Source organism: Vipera ursinii (genome assembly GCF_947247035.1).
Source record: "Vipera ursinii genome assembly, chromosome: 5".
Lineage (NCBI taxonomy): Eukaryota > Metazoa > Chordata > Lepidosauria > Squamata > Viperidae > Vipera > Vipera ursinii.
The window spans coordinates 84,328,140-84,335,638 of record NC_139518.1 but is presented as its reverse complement, the minus strand read 5'-3'; the positions used below and the strand labels follow the sequence as shown (position 1 = coordinate 84,335,638).

The 7,499-nt window shown below is 38.9% G+C and overlaps 1 protein-coding gene across 1 annotated transcript in view; it reads left to right on the top strand.

Annotated features, from left to right (window-relative positions):
• Positions 1-1,877: 1,877 nt before the first annotated feature.
• MYPN (myopalladin) overlaps positions 1,878-7,499 on the top strand; it is a 96,821-nt gene continuing 91,199 nt past the window's right edge. Inside the window, exons 1-2 of the mRNA XM_083364619.1 lie at positions 1,878-1,941; positions 3,559-3,616. The gene's annotated coding sequence lies outside the window, so the exon portion shown is untranslated. The remainder of the gene's footprint in view (positions 1,942-3,558; positions 3,617-7,499) is intronic.

Here is a 7,499-nt window from a genome sequence, read left to right as displayed (position 1 = left end):
TTGAACTTTTTCTGATACATTTTCTGACATGGAGGAAATAGATACATGTCGATGGATACATGTATATGGCGGAGAATCTCCATAGACATGTATCTATTTCTTCTATGTCAGAAAATGTGTCAGGAAAAGCTCAACTTGAGTTTGGTTCCTGGGAACTACAGGGACACAAGCAGCAATACACACAAGTGATTTATTCCTGATTTCTTCAGCTTCCCAGTCTGGCCCACAGTCACAGAATTCCCTAGAGCAGTGTTCCTCAACCTTGTCAACTATAAAATATGTGAACTTCAACTGTCAGAATTCCATGGCTGACTGGGGGATTCTGGGAGTTGAAGTCCACACAGCTTAAAAAGTTGCTAAGGTTGAGAACCACTGTCCTAGAGATCTGTCATCCAGATCTAATACTAATACTAATCAAGCCCAATCCTGCTTAACTTTGAAAGCCAGGTGAGCTAGTCTAGTGCTGCCACCAGCTGAAAAGCCTATAATTATTGTAAAAAATAACTATATTTTGAAGGCAAGATGTTAAACATGATTTTATAAGTAGGTTTATGTACAATGCATGTTTTTCTAAACAAACAATTTTGGAGTTGAAAAGATTTTATATGAATTTTTCCCCATGCCTGATGTATATGCATATATTGCTGTTGTTTGTTTATTTTGGTCATAGAAGTGCTACTGTTACTGCACTGGTCCCTGGATCCATATTCTTCCCCTGCCTTCTTGCCTACCTTCAAAAACTTGGTTCTCTCCCCAAGGCTTACCTGAGGTTGTTTGGGGATGTCCTTTTTAGATGGAGTGATGCAGTGATAGGTTCTGGCTTTTTGTTCCTTGTTGTACTTTCCTATAATATTTTGTTTTATTCATAATGCTGTCTTTTAATGTTGTGAAACCACCCAAATTGATTTGGACAATTTGGAAATTTGACAAATAAGTACACATTCTTACACACACACACACACACACACACACAAGAGAGAGAGAGAGAGAGAGAGAGAGAGAGCGCACAGGCATGGTTTATACAGGTAGTCCTTGACTTACAACCACAATGGAGCCCAAAATTTATGTTGTTAAGCAAAACAGTTGATAAGTGAGTTTTGCCTTATTTCATGACCTTTCTTGGCACAGTCATTAAATGAATCGCAGTAGTTGTTAAGTTAGTAACATGGTTGTTAAGTGAATCTGGCTTCCCTATTCACTTTGATTATCACAAAAGGTGATCACATGACCCCGGGACACTGCCATAAATTGACCCAGTTGCCAAGCGTCCAAATTTTGGTCATGTGACCACAGGGATGCTACAAATGTGGAAAAACAGGGCTAAGTTACTTTTTTCAGTGCCTTTGTAACTTTTGAAGAGTCATTAAACAAATGGTTGCAAGTCGACTTCCAACAATGCATAAAACCATAGCAGGAACATCTGGGAGTACAGTCAAATGGGAGAATATGGTGGCCACAAAGGTATGGCTAATCCCACCATCATGAACCCCAACTTGAACTTTTGACCATACTGTGAGGACACCCCTGAAGGAGGATCAAATTATGGCCACCTAGTTATGAAAGTCAGAGTATTGAAACTGGGCCTTGAAGTCTCTGTAAGGAGCAAAGATGTTCCCTTATTTCCTGACCATTTTCCTCTAGGACAGATGACAAGTCCCGTAGGCTTAGGCATATTTCTACGAACTGTCAAGCACCGCCCAATGGCCGAGCAAGGTGGGGCCCCAGGTCTTCTTCACTCTGGAAAACAGCAGTGGCGATACTACTGATTTGGAAAGGACACCTTATCTTTCCTGTGATGAAGTAATCTAAAATTAGCCTCCTTACTAGTTTGTCAAGACTGCAGGCCGGGAAGCATGCAGCTTGCCGAGAGGATTGCGAAGAGGTAGCGTGGAGGAAAGATCTGGGACAGGCTCAGGCGCAAGCAGGTCCCGCCACTTCACGGTGAGCTCAGCTGGCTTCTGTTCAAATTTCCAGAAATAACCGTCTAGGTGTAAGCTGGTGTGCTGCACTGATCTGGCAAGGAGTAAAGGGGAGCTCTTCTGGTGACAGCAGAAAGACAGGGAAAGGGTCTTTGGGGCTGGAAATCAGTAGGGAAGGCTGGGGAAAGGCAACTTGGCATCACAGGAAAAAGGGGAGACGGAAGCCTCAGATTAGCTGTAATGGGCAGGCAAGCAAGAGAGGGGTCCAAAGCCAACAGTGTTGTGCCCATGGTGGGCAAGAACACAGGATACGAAAAGAAGGAAACAATTTCATCTAAAAACAAAGAGAGAAAAATTAAGTTGGTTTAGGTAGCCAATCAGTTAAGGCTACGCTTATTTGATAGACCACTTAATTATTAATTGAGTCTCCTCAACAAACCTCACAATTCTTTTCTTACTTTTAATCCTTTTTCCCCTCAACCTGTTCCCCTTCAAATGAATTGGGCTGCAACATGAGTCAATTATTCCCAGGCAATACTGTCATTGTTTGGAGATGATCCACATAGTAATTCTGCATATCTTGAGGGCACCGGGCTGGGAATCTTAATTTTTTTTCCCCTGTGGTCTTTTAACAGCAGGGATAGAAAGATGAATCGGATCTTTGTTCTAAGGGTGCTGTTTTTATTTAATAGATTTAAATGTAGCTCATGCTTGTTCCCTCTCCCCATAGGGTGCCCATGCAGAATTTTGGATAATTTGGAAAACTATTTGCATGTATTCAGTTTCTTTAAAGACCAGCAATTGCTCAAATGTCACTGTTTGAACAAATGCTCAGTTATGTAAAACCTAGACTTGCCCTTTCTTTTCTATAGATAATTCTTTTTTATATGTTCCCCCCCCACTGCCGCCGCATCTTCCTTACTGAAAATTTCTTGAGAGTCAAATATAGGATGAGGGGGACTGTTTTGATGATAGTGAAGCTTGTAGAATAATAGAGTTGGAAGGGACCTTGGAAGTCTTGCAGTCCAACAAATGGCCATCCAGTAGATGGAATTAGGTTAGGGAATCTCTGATAGAAGGAAAAAATACTTTTATATGGGGGTGGAGGGAAAAATCAGATGACTATTGGTTTATAAAATGGTGAGAGGATATGTGCAGGGCTACCATCCCTAATTTTACATCTCCAGGGTTATTAGACAACAATTCTCAACATCAGCGTGTTGTTGTAGGAGAGAACAGTGTCAGGAAAACAGGGAACAGGACAGCAGCTGAACAGCTGGATAATGAAGCAGAGTCTTGTCACCTACATTATTTACTTTTTAAAGCTTTAAAGCTATAATGGAAGAAAGAACATCCTTTAACTCCGAGTCATCAACCAAAGTAATGTGTCGCAAGTTCCTCCCTTGTACATAATATTATTTGAGTTCTGTATCATATTGTTCTGAAGTTCACTGAGAAACCAGCATTTTCCTGCTTGATTTCTAAATGCTAATTTTATAAAAAAATGTGTTTTTTTCATCATGTGAATGTAATTAATAGTCTAGGAAGCTCATTCATACATTTGAAGTAATGAAGTTATAACCATGATCAAAATAAATGGAATTCACTTTTTGTATGCATTTTGTGTCTCCAAATCCAGTACGGAGTGTTAACTAATCCAACATCTTGTTTCTCATTTGACTAACAGTGGAAAACCGGTGAGTGCATAGAAATTTTTCTACCTCTTTGAAAGGAAGTAACAGAATAGCAAGCGTCCATTGAATGTGCAATAGTACAAAATACCACATTTTTCAGGGGTTGTGTTAATGTTATCTGATTGGCCAAAATCACCCAGTGGGTTTTTTGGTGACTTAAGCCCAAGACTAAATACCACTTCTGAATCTTCAGCTGGCTTGTAATATAAAGGTAATCCACAGTGGCTCCTAGAGTTGCTTAGCAACCATTTGAAGTTATGACAGGCCCTGCTCAAAAAGTACTTACAACCTGGTTCCAAAATTCCAACGGTTACCCCTCATAGTCATATGACCACATTTTGGGTTTCTGTCAACCAGCCCTCATTTATGGTTGTTTGCATTGTCCTGCAATCACATGGCCATGATTTAGATGCTTTTGCTGAAAACCAGAATTTACTTCAAGGATTGTTTGCGGGTTTTTTGGGGGGGAGGGGAAGTTCCATAAAGAGCAATGAGTTCACTTAACAACTGTAACATTCACTTAAATGATTGCTGCAAAAAGGTCATAAATTGAATTGATCACATGTGTGACCCACTTTAAGACTGTCACAACTTAAAGCTATTTTGAGCAGTCTCCATTATGGTCATACTGCACGTGAACTTGGAATTGAGACCATTTCAATGTCTCATTTAGCCAGATTTCAGTTATGAGATTTTATTGACTTTAGGATCATGTTTTACTTCTGCTTCTAGAAGCTTTGAAAATAGTTAATAGAAAAGAAAATAGACATAAGTAAATATTTTAAAAGTTTCAGAAAGTATTGAAAAGGAGGAAATGTCCTTATATGATAGGATGAATGCCATGTTTATAGCGTAGCAGTCATAATTATGGATTGACAGTATACAGACATTGGGCATAATTATACTGCTGGAACTCTTCTACATTTTGTCCTTGACTCTGAGCATGTGTAAGAAGTCTTGGGGCCCAGAGCTAAATGTGACCACCCGACAGTCTTGGCTGCAATCCTTAAACACCTCAAAATTGACATTGACTTGATAGAATGGAACAGTCTGTATCTTTAAAAACCACATGGCTTCAAAGGCAACCAAAAGCTTGGACACCAGCATGCCTACTTGGTTTTTCTTTATCCTCATCAGAGAAATGAGATTTCTGTATATATATATATATATATATATATATATATATATATATATATATATATATATATATATATATATATATATATATATATATATATGTGTGTGTGTGTGTGTGTGTGTGTGTGTGTGTGTGTGTGTGTGTGTGTATGTATATATATATATATGTAAATTTTAGATTGCTAACAAAGAGTTAAAGGGAGACTGATATGCATTTCAAACTTATTTGTTTTCATCAGTCAGCCATACCCTTCTGAGATTCAAACCTGGGCTGATTGCACATTAGGCAGTTGTTTTAACCTCTAGGCCACAAGCTCTATCTCACTTTGTTAGCTGAGAAGCAAGGGAGATATGTGTTAAATGCTTGTTAACTATTTAGATTACCTTGCTAGGCCCCAAACATGGGACAAATCTTTATTTCCTGTTTCGGCCTAACCGAAGGCCATCCACAGGCAGTAGTCACAAAAGTGACAGCTCATATTTGTGTAAATTTTAGATTGCTAACAAAGAATTAAAGGGAGACTAATAAGCATTTCAAATTTATTTGTTTTCATCAGTCAGCCATACCCTTCTGAGATTCGAACCTGGGCTGATATATATATATATGGACTGGAATTTCTGCCTCAGCTTACTTAAGTGCAAGAACAGATATTCATTTTCTTTGAATACACCTTGCGTAAAAACAAAACCTCAAATCTTTTGCTGGCAATTGTTTCTAAACAAATGAACAGAAGACAAGAAAGCACATGTACACTACTTCCATTTTCCATTTCTGTGTTTTCAAAATTCCATTTGCCCAAGTCTTCCAATTATATTCTGAAACATGCATTGTTGTTTCGATGAGCTGTTGGGAGCCCAATTATGTTTGGGGAAGAGATTCTTATGCATCCTTTTGTTGACTCAACCACACTTCAAATAGCTTGTTAATGATTGTTAATAATCAAGAGTGTGAGCCTATTAGTGAAGAAAAATGCAGGATCAGGGGGGGTAATAGGAAGAAAGATGGGTTACAGTTTCCTTGTGTTGGACCTCATGAGTATTCCACACCATTAGTTCCCCACTACTATTGATAAGGGACGCGGTGGCTCAGTGGGTTAGGACGCTGAGCTTGTCGATCAGAAGGTCGGCAGTTTGGCAGGTCAAATCCTGAGTGCCGCGTAACAGAGTGAGCGCCTGTATCCCAGCTTCTGCCAACCTAGCAGTTCAAAAGTATGTAAAAATGCAAGTAGAAAAATAGGGACCACTACGGTGGGAAGGTAACAGCGTTCAATGCGCCTTTGGCGTCTAGTCATGCCGGCCACATGACCACAGAGACGTCCTCGGACAAGCACTGGCTCTTCGGCTTTGAAACGGAGATGAGCACCGGCCCCTAGAGTTGGAAACGACTAGCACGCGTGTGCGGGGGAACCTTTACCTATACCTTTACTATTGATAAACTGAAATCTTGAAATCTCCAGGATACCCATAAAAAAGCATTCATGCATTTTTGATCTGCATACTTTTGAAAGCATGGAAGGGAGACCTAATCTGAATATGTTTCCTGAAAGGGGTTTGGCTCTTCTCTCATATTGTAAAGCACAGATCTGTCTTCATGTAATAGTAAAATGTGTCAGGTGATCTGGCCTAGACACTTCATTGGCATTTATATTCTATGAACAACAAGATATGTCTGAGTTATCATTACATTACATTATCAGTAAAAAGGTCTCATATGTGCTTAAAAGTGGTAGGCAATCAAATAGAAGATGTTCCTAAGCTAGGATGTATCCTATAATGTTCTGAATAATATAAATCTTTCTGTGTCACAAATGAACAGAATGAGCAGACTGTGAAAATTGTATGAAAACTTAGAAAAAGAAGATATTTTTGGCAACTATCAAAACTCTTTCACTTACAGCATCTACATCTTAAAATGGATTGACATAATTTCATAATAGACTTCCTTATTAATATTCCTGGTAGCAGGGCAATTTTAAGCTTTCTTCCCAAAAGCATTTTATTTTGTAAGAAATTAAACTGGGGGTGGGATGGGGTCCTAAGGCAAAGATCCATGCAGAAGAAGAATATGTTTAATTGGAGTATCAGTGTTGAAAAAGATGCTAGGCTGTTTCTTGAGCCATAATGTTCAGCAGAAAGCTGACACTGAAAGAATTATGAAAGGGAACATGGTAAAATTATTAACCAGCACTGAGATGTTTGTGAGGCCTGCAGAAGCAAGTTTTAACAGCTAAGAATGCTCCCAAAAATTCTAAGTGAATCATAAACAATTTCACAACTTTTCCTAGAATTGAGTCTTGCAACTGTATTTTGGTGGTCTTTTAGGAAATATGGATCAGGGATGGGGAAGTGGAGTCCTTTTGCACCATCCTCTGGTTTCCTTCAGTAACTAAACAGGTTCAATGCTTTTATTTCCATTATAGTTTTAGATGCAAATTGATATATTTTTTTGCATTCTCGTGGGCATCAGTATCTGTGCTATAAAGCTTAATGATCCCAAACCCATAGCTGGTGAAATGAATAAAAAGCCTTTTTTAAGGTAATATTTAGCACCATATATTCCAATTGGCCCCAAATTATTATTTTCCAGTATCCTGGGATTTGTAGTTCCCATGTCTGGAGAGCCCAGATTGGAGAAAGCCAGCATATCCTTTGTAAGGATGCACCCCTGGTTGAGTTAGCTAACAATAATCTCAAGTTCTAGTAGAAGACAATAGCAATGAAGAAAAAATGGAAATTTTCCTTTATTAAG